This window comes from Cupressus sempervirens, chromosome 3 (assembly GCF_028749045.1).
Source record: "Cupressus sempervirens isolate cs-2001-9-10 chromosome 3, ASM2874904v1, whole genome shotgun sequence".
Taxonomy (NCBI): domain Eukaryota; kingdom Viridiplantae; phylum Streptophyta; class Pinopsida; order Cupressales; family Cupressaceae; genus Cupressus; species Cupressus sempervirens.
Window position 1 is genome coordinate 336,220,734 of NC_143120.1, and position 25,114 is coordinate 336,245,847.

The 25,114-nt window shown below is 34.1% G+C and overlaps 1 long non-coding RNA gene across 1 annotated transcript in view; it reads right to left on the minus strand.

Moving 5' to 3' along the window:
• Positions 1-1,662: 1,662 nt before the first annotated feature.
• LOC149566355 (uncharacterized) overlaps positions 1,663-25,114 on the minus strand; it is a 42,000-nt gene continuing 18,548 nt past the window's right edge. The window contains exon 3 of the long non-coding RNA XR_016362170.1: positions 1,663-2,249. This is a non-coding gene — a long non-coding RNA (uncharacterized LOC149566355). The remainder of the gene's footprint in view (positions 2,250-25,114) is intronic.

Sequence of the window (25,114 nt, forward strand, 5' to 3'; positions counted from 1 at the left end):
TCTATTATTATTTTTCTGATCTTAAGTAATATATTTAAAATGTTATTATTTTTGAAAGCGTAAACTAATTTAATGACATTTGATAATGAAACCATCTCTCCCTACCTTTGGCTCATCAATTGATACAAAATGTATATTTTCAACAATAAATCATATTAAAAAAATACAAAATTTATTTTTCCTATTTTATTTAAGCTGGCATAAAAAAATTATCTCTACTATGTGAAAAATAGGTTGATTTATATTTGATTTTCTAATCATATGAAGACTTACTCATATAATTAACAATATTTTTATAAACATAATTTTACTATGTTCATAAATTTATGAAAATCAACTTAATATATTAAATATCTAGAAGTAATATTAAAATATTAATATTGTATTTATTTACATATTTTATCTCTAACTAATATTATAGTATCTTAAATTATAATATTTTCTCATGCTTTTCACAATAGGCAAAGACTCCTGCTCGACCAAAGCTCTTGTTGTTTTAGTGAACATTTTTAGATTGAGAAGAACATGATGAGTTTTCCTTCCTAAATGTTTCCCCGTATGAGAGGATGAAGAATCTCGTTGAAGAGACGATAATTGTCCATTCAGCAATATCGGGCTCTCCTTAAATATTTCCCCTTAGGAGATGATGAATGATCTCCTTGTTGAAGAATGCATAAGTAGGTTTCTCCTTCCTAAATGTTTTCCCTTATGAAAGGATAAGGAATCTCCTTGTTGAAGAGAGGATGATTGTCCATTCAGTAATATCAAACTTGAAGAGAGGATGATTGTTCATTCAGCAATTTTGAGAGACCATAAACGAAGGGGTTGATAACGTCAAAACCTGCCTGGAATGGAGGGAGAGAAAACCATAAACGAAGATAAGCGAGAATAGGGTAAATAACGTTGAAGTGCACCGAGAAGATTATACAAAGGTAGGGTTTATAACACGACCTCTTTGAGAGTCTTCATCGAACACCAGTTCTAGCAGGAAGCCATGCTGACCATCTTTCGAAATCACCAAAGTATTTTTAACACTTACCAAAAAGAATGGGTAGATAGTTCCGTGGAGAGACAACATTAAGATTTCTTGACGGGTTTGTGCACTGGCAAAAGACATGGTAAAATCAGCAAACTCAATGAGCAGGCCATGAGAATACAGTTTATAGATAAGGATGGTTTGCTGAACATGACAATCACACAATCAATCACCAGATTAGGTTGCTATACAACACAAGACATATATACCATCCTGGTTTGAATGGCAGTCATTTATTGATATTACACAAAAGCCATGAATACCAAAACAAATTTCAAATGAGTAATTGTTTTGAAGATTCGTATTTTCATGCAAGACTGTGAGCAAACTATAAATGCATACATAGTGATCCTATTTAAAATGGTGAATATCAAAGTTCCCAAAGAAAATCTCAGTAAATAGAGGAGCCAGTCAATTAATTTTTCCCCTTTATTGAATCCTAGGGTCCAATGTGCTTAGTTGTGAAACTCTAACAGTACAATAATAGCAGTCATACAGCCCTGCAACTCGAACAAATGCCAGGCTTTCTTCTCCAAACTCCAACAGAAATGGAAAATATCAATTTGAATTTCAAAAAATCCAAATGATTCCAAAATAAAACATTACATAACTAAAAAACAAAGAGCAACCAGCATTAACCCAACACGTATCATTAAATCTCCTCTGCAGAATATTTCCAAAGCCATTTGTAACAATCATATTTCAGAATTGATTGTAGAAAATGCAGAAAAATACTCATTCCATGTTGCAAAAGCACAGTGATAAATGGCATATGCCATGAGATGCTTCCGACACTGCAAGATTCTTTGAAATTTGTTTAAATTGCAAATCTGAAGAGTAAGACGACTGTCAAAGCCATCGACTTAACTTGGATGACATATCAATCTGCCCTACATTCTCCTCGAGGGAAAAAGGGGCTATAGACAGAGACATATACCCCAAAATGAAAACAGACCTTGCATCTCTCTTCATGCACTATCGTAGACTTGGAAGAATTGAGAAAAGCAGGACAATTCAATCCAATAGTCCAGTGTGCAAACAACACAATAATTTGAAAATAAATCAAGATGTATGCAATCCATTTTCATCATTTTTCTTCCGAAGAACAAGGTACATTAAAAACTTTTCAGGAGGCAACATGTAAGATACAACAATTTTCTTCAGCCCACATTTTGCGGGATTCAACTCAGCAACTCAAAATAACCTGAAAAATCTGATGAAATCATAAGGATGTCAGGCTCACTTTTGAGAGTGTCTAAACAAAAACTTGCTTCCAAAAATCCATTCAAAACAAAATTAAAATGAAACATTGGGTCTCGCAGGAAAATTAACCCTTACAAAATAAGACATACACCCTCCGAACATTTTGTATGGATTTTTCAATAGAAATTTTTAAACGAAAAGGAATCTGAATGAAATAATGTAAGTTAGCAAATCCACACCCATCAAGGGACTTCATATTTCATCCACATTATATAAGCTACAAAGAAAATAATCAAATTTAGAAATCCCATCACCAGAGAGTGTGTAAAAAGTCTTAGTCTTTTATATGAAAATTTGTGCATATATTTTTGTAAATTTGTAGAGATGGGAAGCGCAAATGACTACAGATGTTAAGCAGAAGTCAATACATGCACTATATAGGTTAAATCAAGTATCATTAAAATGCTCTGAAGATTTGAATATTAAATGATACAAAACATAAACATAAAATTATATAATACATACTTTTATCTGTTTGAAAATCAGGGAAAAAGATCTAGTGGTTGAGCATGATGCAATAGTTATTATAGCCCTTGTTGGTTAAGTGCCCAACACATTTGAAGTTGCACAACCAAAAAAATACAAATGGACAAAACATGTTTTCATCCAATTATTTACATTTTCACGGTCGTGTAGGCAGTTTATAAGGATCAAACCAGTAAAAAAATTGTGAAAATCCTTAGTGATATGCAAAAATGGGCTTTTTATACAGAGGTGTTGTTTCCTGTGGACAATAGCTGTGTCCTGCTTTTGACAGTACTGCACCAATAGCTGTGACTTAAAAATGTTATTGTTGATGATAACAAGAAAAGATTGAATGAAATGCATTCCTTAGATATAAAAGGCATCCAATCATGCGATGCCACATTAATGCACCAACAAACATGACTTGTGCACAAGTAGATGTTTCACTTCCTTTTTGGGCCTTTTTGGACACCCTAGAAAAGGCACTGCTGGTGGGGCACCATATTTGATAATGTATCCTTGAAACCTTTACTATAAGCAAGAAACTTGTCAAGCAAGCTGTTGTAAAAAAATGTGTTGATGATAACCATAGTTGAAAAATGTGATTTCAGCAATATCTCAGCTGGCCAAAGTTTTTTGAAAATCTCGGAATTGACAAAAACTGGGCGAAAAAATCAGCACTTTTATCGAACATTCAAAAATATACAATTTCTTAAAATATATAATCTATTAAAATTTCAAAAACTATATTATGAATCTACTAAAATTTAAAATACTAAATAGTAAATACATTTACATATCGAAATTGTATATAATAATAACATCTATTATAAATCAATTGAAATATTGTTATAAGAAATCTATTCGAATCAATTATAAATCTATTTAGATATATTTATTATTAAATTTGAATCTATTTAACATTTTTATAAATACATATTTATAAATCAGTTAAAAATTAAAATACAGTAAACTGTAGAATTATAAATACTAAACATTAATACTGTTATATATTAATAAATACTAATTTACTGAATAGTAAATAGTAAAAAATTGTAAAACAAAAGTAAATACTAAAATTCATTAATAAATATATTAAGATTTGATATACTATCACAATAGTCTATAAATATAAAATTTATTATTTGATAATGTTAAAGCTCAAAATACCCTACTCTCTCTATCATCGACTTCAAATGTCTGCAGCTGTTGATCTCCGCCGTCAACCATCAAATATCTGCCCTGTCCGCCATCGAGTTTGAAATCTCTGACCTGTCCACCGTCATCTTCTTCTGATCCAGATTCCAAATGTATAGTTGCCTGCTGGAAGACGTGTCGTCGCCTAGAAGATGTGTTTGTGACTCTCTGGGGCTGGAAGAAAAACCTAAAACAAAATGAAAAAAATGGAGATACCGTATAAAAGCTTTGGACGACTTTGTCAACAATGTTTGACCGTTTTGGACGACTTTGCCGACTGCCTGCTAACACGAAATCTTGCGATTCTGGCCGAATTTTTAAACTATGATGATAACTACCCATCATTGAATGAAATGCATTTCTTGAATCTAAAAAAACCAGTACTTGTGGGCAAATGTCAAAATATTGGTACACAAATATCACGGCAGTGGTCCATAAAATCTGTAAGAGTGGTGCACAGATGAGCCAATCATGAATCACAAAAGCTATAAAAAAGATCAACTACTGATACATGGGGTGATCAGTTATTGATACGTGTGAGATTAATTAGTGAATAAAACATAAACAATTATTAGGAGTCAATATGACAAAAACATAATGATTATTAGGACCCCTTGTCAGTTACTGGTTCTCTTCCCCTAATTACAGCCATCAAAACCAGCCCCACCTAGAACTCTTTGACTTTGGTATCCATGTTCACGCATTTGCATGTATATGCGACAGGTACAGAACACATACATGCACATGTACTCACAATGGCATCAACATTCATGTAAACCCGTGGTAAAGGGTATACAGCTTGCATCAGCACCTAAGGTTTTAATTTATGTATAGACTTTACTTTGGTAGACATGTCTGTATGTTTTTTTAAATAGAATAAAACTTTGTTACTTGGAACACCCTTGAGGCATCCTGCACCCTTATTGGGAACAATGAGGCACAGGGTACTTTCAGGGGTATGCCCTGGGTGTCCAGGTCTAACAAGTAAGTAGCTAGAGGTACCCAGCCATACTCAAAGTTGTTGAATGCTAACAATGGGCTAACAAGGGGAAAACAATTATATATTCAAAAATTCAAGTACTCTTAAAACGTCCCCAGATGCATAATTTTGCTCAATACAAATATCATTTTGCTCTCTTTACTTCTTTTTCTCACTTTCTCTATGAAAATAGTGCTGGTCTTTTCTCGCATCTAACATCTTGGGCATGGCTTATTACCGCTGCCCTCAAGCCCATTACTGTTTGGCTGCAGGAATAGAAATATGGAAATTGGAATAGCTGTTCTGGAAGAGTTATTCTGGAATAGAAAATGGGGATACATATTCCTATTCTTGTTTGGTTCAGTCAGAATTTGATGGGGAATTCACAGACACAAAAATTTATGTTTTCTAGAATAAATAAAACTGTAATGGGAATACATACTCCAATTCCACCTATTTAGGTGTAATTGCAAATGCTCATTTTTGGGCCAAAATTGGGATTAGTATCCCTATTCGCATTTCTGATTTGATGCACCCAAACGGAGAATTCAAAATTATTAGAATTTACATATGCCTATTCCACTCATATTCCAGTTGCCAAACCATAGAGTCTCCACTCCAAAACCCCACTAGTTGAAAACTTTGATTACAATGAGAGGGTCTTCAGTCGAGACCAGAATTCAGATCTTAGACGACTAAAATTATCACTATTAAATGCCAATTGATAAAGAAAAAAATTTAAATAATGTAATTATCTAATTGGCATTTAGTTTAACATTATCAGATTTCCACAATCCATTTGAAATATGTGAATTTTATTTGTGGATTTGATTGTGCAAGTTTTTTTAGCATCAACGTTTCAGATCACACTCTGTGATCCATCATCAGGATGAGAGAATGCAAGAATCATACTATCAAATGTATGTAATTTTACATTTCTATATATTTATTTTTGTGTATACACACACACACATGTACATATACATACATACATACATACATACATACATACATATATATATATATATATATATATATATACACACACACACACACATACATACACATATCTGTGCAAAAACACCATCAATTACGCCCTAAGAAAACTGTAAACCCTTGTCACATTTGAGCAGCACAATTTGTGGCACCAGTCTTTTGTGGATACTGACTTCCTATCAGCAATAAGTTGCAGCACAAACGCAACCCCTTGGCCCAACTGTACAACACGCCCATTCCCATGACATTCATATATTCATTTAGTATATCCCCTGACCCTGATTATGGTGTTTTTTAAATCTGGTTTGTGGGGTTTTGATTTATAAAGCTAGGTGGAATTTGATGAGAGATAGCTGGGATTTTTCCAAAATGGGTAAGAATATAAAGTCATAAATGACCACGCACTGAACAGTGCAGTTTCTTGCTGTACACAGATTTGATGTGGTGTTCTGACCGCAGGCTCTTTGCTCTCTCCTCTTTACATACACACAATTCAATGATAAAGAGAAAACAGGGGGCTACACAATGGAAGCTTTTATTGAGTTGGGGGAATGGAAGGGAAACTAAAAGTCATTAAATTAAAAAAATTGATTCATCGTGTTATAATTATGCCCTCAACTAATTTTTCCATTCATTCATTCATTCATTTAGGGCCTGTTTGGTTGCTGGAATAGGAATAGAAAATTTGGAATACATTTTCTATTTTCTGTTTGGTTCATCGATTGGAATAGGGAATCAACACATATTCCCATTTTGCCTCTAAAATGAGCTTATTCCCATTCCAAAAAATAGTTGTTATTGGAATAGCCATTCCTATTCCCAATATGCATTCCTATTCTTGATTCCTATGCCTGCAACCAAACAGGATTTTCAAGAGTGAATATCTATTTTGTCTCTTGTTGTGCCCTCGTGATGTATGTCTTTGCACTGATCTTTTTCGGTGGAGAAGGAAGAAAGGGAAAAGGAAAAGGAAGGGTCTTGTATACATAGTGTAGTACAAGTGGCTTACATGCAACCACATTAGTTGCCAGCAGGAGGCTAGGTCAGTCAGTACTAGTGGTGGTACTAGTAATAGTACTAACTATACCATACTACACTCTGCAGATGATCATAAATAATAACAAGGCCTAGGCCTGTTCATGCCCATCATATGATCATGCAACAGGCAATCCAAATAATTCTTCAACAATCTTAGCTACAGCCCCAAAAACTCCTTTCTATTGCCCTGTGACCTAATTTTGCATTCACTTTCTTTCTACCATTACTGACAACATACATATTCATGCAAGCACACATTCTCTCTCTTAGGCTTTTGAGATACATCATAGGAGGAGCTTTTAATCCCCTCCCCCTCCTTTAATGATAATGATATATACACATACTCTTCCAACACCAAGCAAGCTATCTATGGTGATGCTTTTCTTACACATGTACAACAGGCTGAAGGAATCCATTTCAGACTGGCAATAGGATTCATTCGTATTCAGTTTTAATTTGTGCTTCTCCACACAGGCCATCCCGTTTTCCCACTAGTACATTTCCCCCATTTTTCTACCAAAATTTTTGACCAAAGGCCATATTGGCCTATGATTTCATGTTTTTAAAAAAATTTATCCCTGTGTTGGTCGAAATTTCGACCAAACTAAGGTTTTATGCCCGAGTTGGTCAAAATTTTGACCAAACTAGGGTTTTTTGACCAACTCAGGTTCATAACAAAAAAAAGAGAAAATTTCGCACGGAAGCTTTTTGAGTTAAAACATTTGGGTTGTTTTCTCATACGACTTTCTGCTGCTTCTTGATCAGAGAGGAGGGACAGGCGAAAGGGGTATGGAACTCAAGAACAAAGATGGGGATAGGAGTTCCCACTGTCTAGGCTGAGCCGGGACCAGTTCGACCAACCGAATGAAGAAATCTCCTACTGTCCGAGGTTCGAGCAGATGAGTTTTTCCAGTAGCCTAACAAAGGCATTACAAGCTTTCTTTGCCAAGTGAGTTTTTAGTTTGTAAGTTTAAGAATTCATTGTTTAGATGAAAATGTGTTAGATCCACCTGAGATTTTGAAGTGTTACCTGTTTCATGAAACGGACCAACCCTTTAATCATACGCATCCAATCATATATGCTTGAATTGGCCTTAAAATGGGATTTGATCACTTCACCCACCTACTGGGCCAGTGCAGCCAAGCAAAAATACTCTTCGTACGAGACAAAGGGCTTTTGCCAAATATCATTAATTATTCTGTCTATACCTTCTTCTTCACTTCTTCTTCTATACCTGATAAAGAAAATCTCTTCCCACGTGGGTATTCAATTGCAAGGTTTTTCTTGCACTTTAAGGCATACAAACTTTGAAATCTAGGTCAATCAGGCATACCCATCAAATCTATTGCTTGCCACAGATCTTTCCAGTTTTGTAGGTTATCAAATTTGGGACATGAGAAAACTTTAGATGTTGTAAATTCTTTCGCAGTTATCATGCATTTTCATACTCTGATTTTTTTTCACTTGAATTTTAACAATCTCGACTAAGCCAAACATATATTCTCTAAGTTTCCTCATTTCAAATCATTTAAACTCTGTTATTTTCTGAATTAAATCAAAGTCAACTACATTAGGCCTCAATTCCTTTTTTGGGGGTTTAACAATCGTGCAACTCAATCAAATCTGTATTCTTGTGCTCTAAATCATACAATTTTTTGTTAGTTTCGAGGGTTTCATAATCTTGACAACAACACATGGTCATTTACAACCCTCCATACAAAAAAACATTATGCCCCCCTTGCACTTTCTCTATAACTGGGGCCTCAACCTATGGAAATATTACATTTGGAATGGCCTCGAGATTCCCAAATCCAAGTGTTGTTAGTTTCAATAAAATAGGAAATCTCTGCAACTATTTAACCAAATGAAATACCATGGATGCCAAAATACACTTAAGTTGATGATTTAGCTTATATAGTGCATGGAACTTTAAAAGTTTGACATTAACAACACAAATCTAACCATAAAAAACAATAATGGTAGTGAAGAGATTCATCAATATGCAACAATATGACTTTATTAATATCTCAATCTACATACATCAGGTTTCAAGACAAGCCATGCTCTGTAGAACTTTACTCTTAATGGCATCACTCCATATACTTGTTGCATACATCATTCTCCTTGGCAAAGAAAAACATCTCCAAGTTTCAAGGTTCCTTCACATTGATTACCTTTGGATAACCTTCAAGGTTTATTGCCCTTATTCAATCACCATATTCACAAGATCGTAATTCACTATGTTGCAACGTTTCTCAAGAGCATTAGTTCAAAGGGTCATCATCTTAATCATCAATAAATCTTACCTTATCAATAAAATCTCATTCTTTCCATTCAAGCTTTCAAACATATTTATGAATCCAAGATCCTTGTCCAATGTCCTTATAACCTACACACACAAAACCTTCACTCTATTGCCAAGTTTCATTATTAACATACCTTGTCCAAATACCCATTCTAACAAACAAGATTCTTACATTGTTGTCAAAAACCAATCAGTGAACTCATTATCATAATGACATTATAATCTTCATTATTTAATACCTTCAATGTTGAATTAGATATCTTTGGGCATCAAGCACCATCAAACTCTTACATTATCCTTGAGAAATCAACAATGAAGTACAATAACATAATATTGTCTATTACTTATAACAAGGAATATATATTCACTGTTAACATTCAAAGTGTGTTAATGAGATTTCATTGAATCTCAACTTTTGGAATCTTCAACGTAAAGACACCTTAGTCCTTCCAATTCATAATCCTTAATGAATTGGTGAATCAAACTTCACGAAGGAATAATGGTACAAAATTTTTGTCAATATTTAGACAACTAAGCTGAAGTTTTCATGCAAATTATATTGTTCATCTTCATTGGAACATCCACCCAAGAGTATAGAGCACCCATTAAATTTTCCTCTTCCTTATTAACCTATTGTCATTGTTCACAAACCCTTATATGGTATTCTTTTGATTAATAAGACTTGTTACAACTAGAATACATGGATCTTACAATTTTAAGCCACTACGGCATCATGACATTCTCACATGGAACCACTCCTCAATGCAAATTGAAAACCAAATGAAAGATTGCTGAGTTTACTATCAAATTCCATAATATTAGAATTTTTGACTAGTTACCTAGCGAGGGTTTCAAAAATCTTACACAAAACATAGATATCTTCCTCATTATTAATGAAATCTAATCCCACAAAAACCACAATGGTGAGGACTCGATGCTCTTTCATGATATGCAAATGAATCTTCAGAAATAAGTCAAATATACTATAAAGAGATTATGTAATCAATGCTTTAAATACACTAAAATAAGTCATATTTATATTTTTTGATAGTTAATTTTGTTGTATCTATTCTATGCACTAGTGATTCTAAGATCCATTATCTTGAATATGTTAAGATAGTAAATCAAAAGCATCTTGGTTTTGTGGCACTGGTTTCAATTAGTTTTTGTAAGGTCCCTTCTCGTATGTACTTATCAAATATGATTTCTCTGTTAAAACCATTATAGGAGATTTAAATAGATGTGAAGTAATATTTTATGTTGTGAATGTCCTAATGAAAATTGAGATCAATTGATACATCCATATTTTAATACTTAGTGATTCGAGAACTACTACATTATCTCAAGTGATTAAACATTAAAATTTCACTAACAATGATACGAGGTGTTTTCCCCTGATAACGAGGATGTTGACTTTTGGTAACACAATGATTAAGTTATATGCATTCAGATGGTTTAATATGCCCTATTGGTGATGCTATGATGTTTAGGTATATGCATGCCTAACAATGATTATTCTAGTACTTAAATTGAATTAATGAATAAGTTATATGTTATATTGATTTTGTAATTACCGATGATTAAATGTGTGTAGAAATGAGAAAGGATCACTTAAATAAAAGATTTATGTTTTGAATTTATGTGATTTCCCTGATACGTTATATACATATATGCATGTGATTTTCTTGAGCTACTGATTTGTGCAATGAGTGTGCAGGATATTTAGCCGAGAAATCTAAATGGAGAAACAAAACTGAACCACATGTACTGTTTGTGGGAACCAGAGATAAATCTGATGAAAGATGCAAACCCCATTGTTCGTATTTTATTTGTGTCGTGGATTGAATGAATGTATCATTATATAATCAGTAAATGTTAACATTTCATAATAGTGTTTTTATAGTGTCACTTGACACTCGTGAATTGTATATGCATTCCAGCATGATAGTTAGGGTTAGCTGAGTAACCTAAAGATCTAAGTCGGACTAAGTTAGTGCCCTTTTTTCTAATCAGTTTATAATTGAGATTAATTACCCCAAATCCGGATTAGTGTTTACTCTGCATTTTGAAGGTTGTTATATAGTCCTAAAAATTCCTAGCTTTTGATAGGTCCCTAATTAATCCTAAGGCCTAAAATCATGAAATCTAAATAGTGTAAATGTTAACATTTCGTAATAGTGTTTTTATAGTGTCACTTGACACTCGTGAATTGTATATGCATTCCAGCATGATAGTTAAGGTTAGCTGAGTAACCTAAAGATCTAAGTCGGACTAAGTTAGTGCCCTTTTTGCTAATTAGTTTATAATTGAGATTAATTTCCCCAAATCCGAATTAGTGTTTACTCTGCATTTTGAAGGTTGTTATATAGTCCTAAAAATTCCTAGCTTTTGATAGGTCCCTAATTAATCCTAAAGGCCTAAAATCATGAAATATAAGTACCCAAGGGGTATGAGTATGGGTTGGGAGCATTTTCCACCCCCCTAGTCCCTTTTGTTGACTTTTATGGTCACTCAAAAACCTCATTTTTGCTTTATTGCGAAAATTGAATGATTTCATCGTGGGTTGGATAACTTTAACTCCACCTTGAGGTCATCCTTATGTCTAGTTGAGTTAGAAGACTCTAGAGCTTTTGGGCAAGTGGGGGAGTTATTGATTTTTAGAGTGATTGAGTTTAGGATCTTATTTTAGAGGCAATTTTGAGAGGGTTTTGGGTGTTCACCCAACCTCTAATTTTAGAGTGAAATTCAAGATTGAAGGAGAAGGAGAAGGAGAAGGAAGGGAATGCTCTTCTCAAATTTGTTCATTTTCCATAACCTAATTTTGAAGATAGGAATCCCTCAGCTCATGTTGTTCATGTTTTGTTGCATGCTTAAGTTATTATGTTTGCATATGTATGTTCGTGTGTGTGTTGAATATGTTGGGAGGGATTGAAATAGATTTTTTTAAATGGTTTTTCTTTGTATTTTATTTTGTTTTTCGAAAGGATTGTATGGGTGTATTGGCATTACTCACCCTTAGATAGGGCAGAAGTGGCCATGCATGGTAGGACGTCTTTAGTTGGACTCCAACAGTGCAGAGTCTCTTCTCAGGATGAGAAGAGGGAAAGAGAGTAAGGTGTTATGGGCCCCTACTCGTCAGCATGAACCATGTGTTTGAGTTTTGAAATTTGAGAAGTAAAAGAACGAAAGTCCTTGTGATATCAGCCTTGAAAGGGCATCTGTGGAAGAACGGAAGTTCTTGACATTTTAGCCTCGAAAGGGCATATGTTATGGTGTTGTGGCTGCCATCTCCTATTGGAAAAATCCACCTTCTCCCTAGTCTGGTTCAATGTTGAACCTATTGTGCAAACCGGGATGGGAGTGAATGTTTGATTTTTGTCATGTATGTTTGGTTGTTACCTGATTAGTTTTTGTTCTCTCCATGATCACCATGATGTGTTGGAGAAATTGATAATGGTTTCCTTTGTTGTAGAGTCAAGAAGGAAATTCAAAATTGTCATTGAAATTCAATTATGTTGGGAGTTTTCTCCTCGAAATATTATTCCTGTGTAATAATGTTATTTTTAAACTTATTGTTTAAATGGCAGCGATGTCGAGTTTTCTTCCTGGTTCTTTCCCGACAAAGCCCTTGAATCAGGTGGTTCAATAAAATGAATGAGAAATGACTGAACCACGTTGTTGATAAAAATTGAGTAATATTCCCACTTATGATATTTTTGGTATTTCAGTTTATGCATATGATTTCTTGAAATTAGATGTAATAATGTTTCACCTTCCTGCGGCATTCTTATGTTTCAAAATCCTATTCATTTGATTGAGGTTAATTATACAACATGGTGATTTATATATATTAAGTTATGCAATTTAAATTTTAAAATATGTTAAGAAAATTTGCATTTCATTGGTACTTAAATTTCAAAATTATACCTGAGTATGAGGAAGTTTAGTAATTCTATTTGAATCAAAGTAACAAGAATCGGAATCGGATCGGAATCGGCAAGGCCGAATCAAATCGTGAATCGGCCATGAATCGGAATCGAATCGGCCATGAATCGGAAAATTTAAAAAACCCTTGAAATTTAGTGAGTAACTTATTTCATAAACCCTTTATCGCTGATTCGATTCACCGATTCACAAAAAATCGTTTGGCTTGAATCGAATCGCCGAATCGCGTGAATCGCATGAATCGCCGTGATTCTTGGAACTATGATTTGAATACTTATGTATTACATTTAATCCTATCATATCTTTAAAAATTAAAAAAATTAAAAAAAACTGTTTGTGTTTTTGCCCTGTATTTTGGGCATGACAGCTTTAATAGAGAAATAAATGATCATTGTTCATTGACAAACCCTCAAGTTGGAGAATAAATGTGATTGTCACCTTAAATATAGTAAACTATGGGTACAAAAACCATCTTTCGATTGTGAAGCATCCTTATCCAAGGGGATCAATGTCCTCTCTCTTCAATTGAATCGGGTGCAGAAGTTGTGTTGCATCAATTGGGTACACTACATAATTGCGTGGTATATTGAAACAAAGAAACACAACTTCTGCACACTTGATTCCAATAAAGAGAGAAAGCACATGGATCCCAAATGTTTGACGAAGATGCTTCAAGATTGAAAGATGGTATCATACCATTCATACCTAAAAAGAAATTTCATGATCTAATATGTCCTTCCAATGCATAATGCTCATCTGTATACATGACTGCCAACATGAGTCATCCTTAGACTTGTGTACTCTCATAGTGCATCCACCACATAAGCCATCCCATACGTCCATCATAACGTATATTCAAAATCTCATGAAGAGTTAAAATGTTCCTTCATAGATCATAGGGAAGATCTTATATGATATCTTGAAAATTCTTTCAAGGCAATGAAGATGGGATACCATCTTTTGATTGTGAAGCATCCTTATCCAAAGGAGATCAATGTCCTTTCTCTTTATTCAAATTAGGTCAAGAGGTTCCTTTAAATCTATTGGATACGCCACATAATTGAGTGGTATATTGAAACGAAGCAAAGAAACTTGTGTACACCTGATTCCAATAAAGAAAGAATGTTGTGTAATCTCATAATGCATCCAACACAAGCTATCCCACACATCCATCATAACATATATCTGATATCTCATGAAGAGTTACAACATGCCTTCATAGCTCTATGTTATTTTCAATCAAGACTCGACAACTCATGTTGCGTCTATCTAGATTGACTTAAGATCCATTCTAACTTGTCGTAGAACCTATCATATTTTGGGGAGATAAAAAGGAGGTAGAGAAAAAGAAGAATAAGAATGAGAGAAAAGAGTATGAGAAGGGATAGAGAAAAGACAGAATAAACCATGGGGAGCAAGCACAAATAGCATGAGGCCAAAGTGTATCTTGGGTTTGAATCATAATAGGGTTCTGAATGTGCCTTCTTACTTTGGCTTGAGTATTAGATTAATTTATTTCCCATAAAAAAATTGTGCAAGATGTAAATGCTTTTCGTTTTCTTGTCTGGAACCTTTGGTTTGAAAAACAGCATATGAGTGTGATATTGCATGATGTTCCAGTTTTTAAAGGTTCCCTTAAGTTCATTATTCTAGGTTTTGAAAAATTATAGAGGTTGTCGTACCCTTTCAGAAGGGTTATCTATCTTGTTTCCTTGGTGTTTTCTCTGCTCAAGAACTGTAGAACGATTTAGATCTCATTGTCCAATCTTGAAAGAGTGCTTTATATTACTAGCTAAAATGGATGATTATGTGGGTGAAAAACAGCATGCTACGCAAAATGTCTTCTCTAAGGATTTTCCGCAGAACTTCTCAGAAACATACTCCACGGGAAGAAACTGAGAATGGCTCGAAAAAGCCATCTGATTCTAATTTTCCTTCAACAACAATGGCTGGTTCTATGAGGGCACCCCTTTGCCCAATTTCTGAACAGCAACAGAAACTTGCAGGTCTTTGTACAGAGAATTTCTCTGTTTCTCGAAGATTTGATGGAACTCCCACCAAAACCAAAGGGAAGGGTTGTGGAAAGGCTGATGATTCAGAGTTACCTCCTTTTACATCACCACAAAAGAATGGATCTGTACCATCCTCAACTACAAATGTGAATAACAGAGGGCACAGAGACATGAAACCAATATCACTAATAGGCGATCTCCACTTCCACGGGACAATCATGGTGAAATATCTGGAGACACAAATTTTACTCCTCAGTCTTTAAACAATGCATTTGGAATTGAGGCAAACCATGCAAATGGGAATGCAATTCAATCTAGTAGAAGGTTTGTTGTTGGCAATGGAGGTTCTAATAATGCAACTCCTTGCCCTATAAAAACTGGAGGGAAGGCATCATCGAAGACTGCGGTTCTACTAGCAGTACACCTACAAAAAGTGTCTCAAGAGCACTCAACAATGAAGCTTCTATTGGCAAGGCCACCAACAGTTTTAGATTTCCTACTTCTCAGAACTCGGCTGCAAGAACTGGTCATGCATGTAAAACTCTTCCTGTGGCATCGGCAACACCTACAGTGGTAAATACTGTTGAAGTGCCACATTTTGAACTCAAGGAAGATCCTTCATTTTGGATGCATCACAATGTGCAGGTGATGAATCTGTTTTTTCTTCTTCCCATTAAGCAGTGTGTTTGGGCCAAAGTAACAAGAATCGGAATTGGCAAGGCCAAATCGAATCATGAATTGGCCATGAATCGGAATCGAATCGGCCATGAATCAACAAATTTAAAAAACCCTTGAAATTTAGTGAGCAACTTATTTCATAAACCCTTTTATCACTGATTCGATTCACCAAAAATTGTTTGGCTTGAATCGAATCGCCGAATCGTGTGAATCGCCGTGATTCTCAGAACTATGGTTTGGGCTGAAAAGTGAAACTTTGTTTTCAACTTACATTTCCAGCTATTTGCAATTCTAGTTTTATTTCTTTCTGCAGGTTTTACTTCGAATACGGCTTCTGAATAGTGCAGAAGTAGATAGCTTCTCAAGGGTATAGTCGATGTTTGAAGCAAGAGAGTGCCCAAAGTATTACTTTTCTTGGTCCTCCTGAAACATGTTTCACATTTGATCATGTCGCCTTTGAAACGACGACACAAGCATACATACAGATCTAATCACATATCTGATCGGACATCTTATGATTGCAATCTCATTTTAAAATTGTTCTGATCATGCAGGAGAAGCTATTTAAAGTGGTTGGTTTGCCAATGGTGGAAAACTGCATGTCAGGTTACAATAGTTGTATGTTTGCTTATGGTCAGGTGTGTTTTGGATCTTCTCAATGTTTATGACTCACAATTGTATGCCATTATTTTTGACACATAGTTATGTGACATTTTATTGGACAGTATTTTCATGCTATATAACACATATTCATGTATCATTCATGCTGATTTATGAGATATTTTTGTGTAGACGGTAAGTGGAAAAACACATACAATGCTTGTTGATATAAATGAATTAGACCAGAGACCAAGTGGAAATCGAGGAGTGACTCCTCGAATTTTTGAGTACTTGTTTGCAAGGATCAGAGCTGTAATCTTTTTTGCTCTTTAATTTTCAGTATTTTAGCTTTTTTGTTTAATTTGTATAGTTGTGTGAATGCCTCGCATAATTGCTTTCCTTGTGAATGCAGGAAGAAGAAAGCCATGTGCATGAGCAGTTGAGATATGTTTGCAAATGCTCTTTTCTTCAAATTTATAATGAACAGATAACAGACCTATTGGAGCCTGACCTATTGGAGCCTTCATCAACTAATTTGCAAGTAAACCACCAATTTATAATGTTTTAATGAGTTTGCTTCTGTTAAATGCTAACATTTTTAGCAATTATTCCTCTTCAAAGCAGCATCTACTTTTCTGGACATCATTTATCATTTTTGTGGCCTTCAGTGCCATGCTTTTATTGAAGTTCCATTAGCTAGTCCACAAAAGAAATGTTTGAGTTCTTGTTCACCCAACCAAATAAATTTGCTCCTTTAAACAATATGTTTTGCACTTGTAATCATATTCCATAGGACTCTGTTTTCTAACATGCAAAAATTATTTTTCTTTGTACAGTTGCGAGAAGATGTTAGAAAAGGTGTATATTTTGATAATCTTACATAGATTGAAGTTAAAAGTGTACAGGATGTTGTTCAGCTTCTGTTTCTGGTACACCATATATTTCATTGTAAATTTAACGTGATCAGATTTTGGTTATGATAACAGTTTAATCAGTTTGCAACTTACTGTAAAGATTGTTATGATTTCTTTATGATTGATAGGGAGCATCAAACAGAAAGGTTGCAGCAACTAATATGAATCGTGAGAGTAGTCATTCACACAGTGTTTTTACATGTGTTATTGAAAGCCACTGGGAAAAGGACTCTATGACCAACATTCACTATGGAAGGCTTAACCTAGTGGATCTTGCTGGTTCAGAAAGGTATATTAGAAATGCTTTTGTTTATATCTGTACTTACTAACTCTTGACTTTCTGCATTTGCCCTTTTCCTTCTTGTTGTGTCACCTGGCTTAGTTTATTGTGAAACATGCAAAAAATTTCTGGTGCAGAGGGTGAACGCCTGAAAGAAGCTACAAAAATCAAAAAGTCCTTGTCAACTCTCGGGTAATTGTGAAGATTCTTCACATGAAACTCTATGGACTTACTATATACATACATCAGATGTTTAGCTGAAGCGTATCAGCATTTATTAATGGCATAAATGAATGATAAGAGTTCCAAAATATAAATTGTATTAATTCTCTCTCTCTCTCTCTCTCTCTCTCTCTCTCTCACACACACACACACACACACACTTGTCACTCACTCACCACACATAGTTAATTGCATTATATTTTTGAATAACCATGATATAATCCCAATTTTATTCAAGCATTTTTTCCCTACATGTGAAGCCTTGTGATTATGATTCTAGTCGATGTAGGAAACCATGGAGGAAATTCTGTAGTTAAGCGCACTCAAGCTGCGGTAGTACTGGCACGGGTGACCTCCCAGCAAGTCCTAGTGCTTCACCTCTGTGAGCATCACCTAGATCCAATGACTGCTAAGTGTTCCATTCATTCTCATGAGAGATGGATTCATGTGTCCCACTACTCATGAAACATCGTTCAATGATTTTGACTCAAAAACTGCACAGTTAAATCCTAAAAGCAATATCACACCCATGTAAGAAGTCAACACAACATCTCCCCACAACCCATATATCAGATTTTGCAAAAGGCTGAGTGGGCATCTAGCAAATTGGGCAGGGCTGCCTCAGCACTTGTTGCATCTAGGTGATAAATATGTACACATACATACATATATACACACATACATACATACATATACATGCATATACATACATACATACATATACATAGCCCTTAAGCAAGAGGTATTTTCCACAACAAGTTCAATTGTGATATTGCTATGAAGATTCAACTCTGTAGTTTTTGGGTATATTTTTTTTATGTTTTTTGTATCTACACACATGGACCATTTATTTACTATAGACCATTTATTGTAGTTTTTGAGTATTTTTTTTTCTTTTGTATCTACCCCATCTGTAAAACCTTCAGCAAGAGTTGTGCCTCATGGCCCATTTATTATAGAGCCACTCTCATCAATTATTAAGTAATAGGTTTTTTCCACAAGTCAAATCAGAACTTCACTATTAAGATTCAATTTTGTGGTCTTTAAGTCAAAACTCATTGACCCATGTTTCATGTGTAGCAGTTCACAAGAACACCTCATTCAAATGAATGGAATACTTCACACTTATTGCATCTAGGTGATGCATATGTACACATATATACATATATATTCAAATACATGCATGCATATATACATATATACACATACATGCATACATACATATATACACATACATGCATACATACATACATATGCATTCATATATTTATATATACATACATACATACATATAGTTGATAAGGAAGAGGTATTTTCCACAAGCAGCTAAATCATGATATTGCTATGAAGATTCAAGTATGTATTTTTCGAGTATATTTCTTTATTTTTTTTGTATCATCAGTTATTAACTAGCAGGTATTTTAAAAAACTCAAATCAGGACTTTGCTATTACAATTCAACTGTGTAGTTTTTGAGTCAAACTCATTGACCCATGTTACATGTGTAGCGGTTCACACGAACATCTCATTGGAATTAATGGAATACTTCACACTTGTTGCATCTAGTTGATGTATATGCACATATATATACACATACATACATACACACACACACACACACACACCCATATATATATATGTATATATACACATATATATACATATATACACATATACATACATAGCTAATAAGGAAGAGGTATTTTCTGCAACAACCCAAATTGTGATAGTGCTATGAAGACTCAACTGTGCAATTTTCGAGTATATTTCTTTACTTTTTTGTATCATCGATTATTAAGTAGTAATTATTTTCCACCACAAGTCAAATCAGGACTTGCTATTACAACTCAACTGTGTATTTTGAGTCAAACTCATTGACCCATGTTTCATGTGTAGTGGTTCACAAGAACACCTCATTGGAATGAATGGAATATACTTCACACTTGTTGCATCTAGGTAATGCATATGTACACATTGATAGATATATATACACATACATGCATGCATGCATGCATGCATATACATATGCATTAATGTATATAAATATACATACATATATTGAAAGGACAAGCTAAGCTCCAAACAAATCGTCCATGCCTAAGTCTCAACCATACCATACATAACACAACTACTTCATAGTGGTCATGAGGTGTCAGATGCTCCGATGTGATTGAGTCCAAATGATGACTCTAATAATGGGAGGTTCAGGGAACAAATAAATGATGTCTTTTTCTTGAGATCATTTTTTTTGGCATTCATAACCGTAGCAAATATTGACCGCATGCTGACTATAAACCGTAGCATACCCATACATTGTTTCCCATCCGCGTCTTGAGTCTAAACTACGTCGTTTTAATTGTAGTTAGGTAACTGGAGTAAAAGTTGGTAACATTTAGCAACAAATAAATGACGTCTTTTTCTCGAGATCATTTTTTTCGGCGTTCATAACCGTAGCAAATATTGACCGCATGCTGACTATAAACCGTAGCATACCCATACATTGTTTCCCATCCGTGTTTTGTGTCTAAACTACGTCATTTTAATTGTAGTTAGGTCACTGGAGTAAAAGTTGGTAACATTTAATGATAGGTTACCGCATGCGTTAGGTGTCACTTTAAATGTTAGGCTGCACAAAACTAAAAGGTCTTGCGACCTGGTAGTCTAGAACAAATTGAAGAACATATTTTTGGGCGTGCTTGAAGATCTAGTACTGTCACTAATTGTGCATCTTCATAGATCTGGTTTTCGCAACTTTTGGGTATGACAAATGTTGAATAATATTGTTATGTTATATTTTAGTGGTAGTCGTCGATTAGATAAACGATTTTTTGGCCCAGATCAGAGAATGTTTCATTCTTGGCGCTAGTAGTCCCGTAGATCGTTGTGTCAATATAGAAAAGGATTTTTACAGTAGATTTGGCTTTTGCAACTTCAAGGTATGAGAAATATCAAATATATTGGTGTGTTTTATTTTACTAGTAGGTGTCGATTTGATAAACTTTTTTTTGTCCTAGATCAAAGAACATTTCACTCTTGGAGTCAGTAGTCTCGCAAATCATTGCATCAACATAGAAAAGGGTTTTTCCAGCATCCTAGCATGAGATATTTCATTGCCTTTTTTTTAATGTTCGCGTGTAGGGATTCTTCCATTTTAAAAGGTAGGGTTTTTTCTTCTTCTTTTTTTGTCTTAATATATTACTCCCCCAACATTTAAGATATATACTTTTACCGATTTTCAAATTATAAAGATATACATAAGAGGAGAAATTTTTTAAGAATATGGAGTATAGAATTCAAATTCGAAGGCCAAAACTTTGAAAGACTCTCTACTTGCTAATATCGTCAAGTTTAGTTATATTTTCTTAAAAATTAGTAAAATGACAATAAACATTATAGAATGGAGAAAACAGATCTTTAAAAAAGGTCCTTCGCATTCTTAATCAAACCCTCGCACTACTTGTAGAAGGTCACATGTGTAGCCGCTGCCTTCTCTATTTTCTTTATCTTAATTCTTTGAGGCACCATTTCAAATCTAAGCTTCAAAACCTAAACAAACACTTGGTCTCAAAATAAGCACAAAATCACCCCAGAACACCATATAAATCCCTCTCAAGAAAAAGATATAGGAAATTAAAATTTAAATCAAGGAAAACTATGAAAAAGACTAGATTTCTTCACCAAGCAATTTAACAATTCTTAACGTGTATGGTGCAGATTCATTCCATAGACAGAAGTACATTGCAACCACTAAATTTGTGGCACTTTAGGGAATTCTTTAAATGTTTTAATTATAGGATACATAACACCAACATGATTTAATAAAAAAGATCGCATGTCAAAAGAAAAGATCCTTGAATTTGATTTTCAAACTACATAAATCAGGTTTCAAACAATTTCATTTTCAAATCACATAAATCAAGTTTCAAGCAATTTCATTTTGAAATCACATTTAATTGAAGCAATACACATCCTTTCCTAGGTAGTGTCGATGATATGTAGGCTTGCAGTGTTGAGTGACTCACAAAGGAATTTCATGATAAAACATCACGTTGGAATAGTACCTTTCGCATGCTGTGACTGTGAATATGATTTGGTGTTTATCCTTTTTTTATGTATTGCTCTTGACCATTGGAATTCCAACGGTCTCAAAATAGGCAGTCTGAATTCTAACTATGTCGGGGGCCAATTGAAAATAACACCAATTTCACAAAATGTGCCCCCTCCATCAAAAATTGCCGTCGAAAAATAGGGCCAAATGTAGTAGTGTTTAGATATTCTTAGGACCTAGACTGCTGACTAGCGAACCTTAAACTTATCTCTCAAGAGATTCGGGCGTGAGCTTTTTGTTACAGAAACCTATAGTTAAATTAGAATGATATGCTTCAAATTTTGAAATGGTTTTGTTTAGCATATGTATAGGTATATGATATTCTAAACTTAATTCTAAATGTATTTGCCTTAATGTACCCAACCCCCAACAAAAAAATAAAAATTTGTTGTATAAGCGTTTCGTACCCACATACCTCTACCCATTCCCATTCCCATTCCCAATTCAGTAACGTGAGATATATATGCTCAATGTTTAAACTTACTTGCATAACAAAAAAGGTAAACTTTAAATATGAACAAGAAGATCATAAATAATATAAGGACATATTGCAAATGATAAACTTCCAGTTCTAACTTGAAGAGTGAAAATCAGAAAAAGATTAGCAGTTTACTGTTAATCAATATTGTCTCGAAGTTCCAAAGTTCCAAACTTGTTACAAATTGAATAAGCTTGATAAAGAGCAAGCTGATATGCAAATGAAAAATTGAAACAAAAATCAAACATCTTAAATTAAGTGTCAGTTTTTTTAATGTTTTGCAACGGGAAAAAAATTGTGAGCTGACATGGTGTTTCCAGCTGTAGGGTACGTACCTAGGCAAGTCCCTGCGACACATAGTAGGGATTTGGGTGTGCATACCCATGCAACCTTCATACATACATACATACATAAATACATATTCATATACATATACACATAAACATACATTACATATATATATACATATATGTATACACATAAACATACATATACATATACACACACACATATGCATATACACACATATAGATGTACATGTACATATATACATACATATACATGTACATCTACATATCTACATATACATACATACATATACATACATGTACATATGTACATATATATATACATATATATATACACACACACACACATACATATACACACATGTACATACATATAGATCTACATGTACATGTACATATATACATCCAACTTGTGTGCATAACTTTAGGCTAAAGTGCAGGACACGTCAAAGGTGGCTGAAGAATCCAGCAATCCCCGTCCTACCCCTAAAAGATGTAGCCTCAGATTTCACATGTTAGGTATTAGCCCTCCAACGGTGCACAAGGACCCCAAGAGGCGACGTAGATTTTATGAAAGCATTTTCTCTATTTCCTGAAACAGATAGCAAAGGAGGGGTAAACCAACATCAAAACATTAAGGATTGCTTCATATGCCATTGTAACTAGCAATGGTCTCCAATTTTTCATTGAATAGTGTACACAACATCATTAGTAGGGTTATTAAGCATTGTTGATGCCATTTGTCAAAATCTGCCCTTCTTCAATGGAATTGGAATTGATGCTTATTCCAAATGTGCAATCATTTTCTTTATATTTGTTTAATTCTACATTGTTTTAAGCCCTTATTTCCAATTCAGTTGAACCAATGAAAGTATGCATTCTGATTTATGCATAAAATATACGTTGCATATTTTATGCATGTTGATTTGTTGCGCTAGTTGTTAATGTACAACAAGGGAAATCTAAATTTGTCTGGCATATTTGTCATAATTGGTTGTTATCATATCGTGGTTGTTCTATTGTGTGATTCTACTTTAGTTATAATTATTGTCTTTTTACTTGTGTTTGGGCTATTGGTGACGACTGAATAGGATCAGCATTTTTTTTAGAGTTGCACTTCGTTTGAAGGGCATGTTTTATTTCATTCATATATACCTGCATTCTGCAAATGCATTTGTTTATCAACATTTTAAATAAAGTGGAGAGCGGACTTCCTTCATCCTCCTTTACTCCTACATCTTCATTATTGTAACCACTCATTTAGGTTAATAAAACAGTAATATAGTTTATGTGTAAAGCTCTATGTGTAAAGACAGATGTCCCAGTAGGAGCTATAAAAGTTTGTTTCAAGGAAGTCCTTATGACAAAAGCTCTGCCTTCTTATGTTGATGGATTGGATTTTGAAGATATCTTTCCAAAAGCTGACGAACCCATTCAACTATGGAACATCTGCGATATAAAAAATTCAGTGGATCTGGTGCACTAAATGATTTGGTCTTAGAAACATAATATTTGTTTGCATGGTTTTGGTCATTACTATATTGGTTACATTGATGTCGGTCTTGCGCATTAACACTTGTGGTCTATGCGTAGGTAAAAAATGTTAGAGACAATGCAAAAGCAAAAGTGAAATCATGAAAATTGTGGTTTGGTCCAAGGAGGATTGCATGTGAAAAGAATGTGAAAAGAAAATTTCTACACACAGAGCTGATGTTGGCCTCTTATGTTTGTAATTAAGTTAGCGTCGCGTTCAGTAACAAGTTGCACTCATATGGTAATGAAAAATTTCCATGAATGAACTTTTATATATACAACAAATGTTGATTTCTTTAATTTAATGTCTTATTCTAATATTATTCATTGAAATCTGACATACTAAATGGTATTTGAATATTGTCGTAATTGTTAGATGACGACCATTGTAACTAGGTAGACTGGAATTGCAGTGGTGTTCATCTGACTCATGGTAGCCATCTAGTTAATCAAGTAATTGAAAGGTTTTATTTTAGTCGTCTAGCCAACTAATGGCATTGAAACACAACAAATAAATAAATCCATGCAAATCAACATATTATTTCAATTTATAATGTATCTAATGGTTATTTCAAATGTACAGTAACTTCTATCATAAATTGTTGAATACTATTCTTCAATTTGATGGATGTTTTGCTAAATTTGGAGATGATTTGATCTTATCACTGTATTAAGTGGATACTCCTACTTCCACTGAACAATATTGACCAGGTATTCTACTATTTTGTGGCACCTTTTCTATTCATTCTGTTCGCAA